Here is a 1,330-nt window from a genome sequence, read left to right as displayed (position 1 = left end):
TTAGGTGCAATCTCACAGGGGAAAAACGCATTTGGAAGCAGCTTAAAATGAAATATAAAAACATCATTCAAACAGGCAAGGCATATTTGACTTGGCCATGACGGTACCTTTCTTTAGTTTTATTCATATTTGATTTATCAAACAAAGTAGCTTAAAGTAGTTTAGATAACCTCTCATTCAGTGGCCATTGCATTAAGTACTGTAGGCCACTAGTAATTTAATCCCCCCAAAAATACTGTCTCAACTTTTATGTCCTCTTGCCTAATATCCTGCTTAGTAACTTTTGAGTTCTGCTCAGCCAACAGAAAGAAGGCAGAGGCCCGCAAAACATCAATATCATATAAAAAGCTACCTTTGTCAAAAAAAGCGTAGCGCGACGCACAACATTTGCTCTGATGAGAGCGCACGTCTGCGGTGGGTCAGATTTGATATGTGTGGCCGGAGAATGTTGTTGAGGGAAATGATTGAGTCCAGTGGCGTCACCAGGGGTGGGCTGGCCATAGGGAGGTTCAGGAGTATTCCCGAATGGCCGGTCTGTTCCAGGCCGAACCGGCCGGTGGTCGGAACATTTTTTTTACCCCATAAAACGCAGCCGTGGTTGACCGCAACAGCCTGCCCTCGCAGCTGCAGGTTGCACAGAGTGGAACGCCAGACTGGGTCAATCTAATATTTTGCATATTAAGGGGAGATACGAGCGGCCCCTCCCAATTTGAGCTGATCCTTGTTTCTATTGAAATGTGATTGGCTCAGCCGCTCAGTCATTAAACTGTCGTTTTCCTGTTGAAAAAAAAGAAAAAAAAGAAAGAGGAGCGGGGTAAGTTAGCAGACGCATAGTGCGTCCAAATTCACACCTGTTCTTCTCTGTGGATTTTCTCCGCGACTGTGCATCATAGCGAGAAGCCACGCGTATCTCGTGAAACAGCGGAACCTTAGCTTTCCAGACAAGACCACAGTTTTCACAGCGAAAAACAACGATAAAGTTACACTAAAATCATGAATAACAGAGCTTTCATACAGCTTTGCACACACATTACTCTTGGATGGATTACTCGCGAATGCAGGCTCACACACAAATGCGACACATATCACATGAAAGCGCAGGACCAGAGCTTTCCAGTGATACCACACACATCATTGATGAGTGTAATATACATGATGTGTAGTATTTTTACTGTAAAAATATAGAAATGTATAGATATCCAACAGGAAGTGGCAAAATATTGCACACAGGAATATTACACAGTATCAGAATCAGAATCAGAATCAGAAATACTTTATTGATCCCCGAGGGGAAATTATTTATGTTACAGGTGCTCCTTGCAAGAGAGGA

Source organism: Epinephelus moara, unplaced genomic scaffold (genome assembly GCF_006386435.1).
Source record: "Epinephelus moara isolate mb unplaced genomic scaffold, YSFRI_EMoa_1.0 scaffold238, whole genome shotgun sequence".
Taxonomy (NCBI): Eukaryota; Metazoa; Chordata; class Actinopteri; order Perciformes; family Serranidae; genus Epinephelus; species Epinephelus moara.
Note: the sequence above shows the minus strand (reverse complement) of the source record.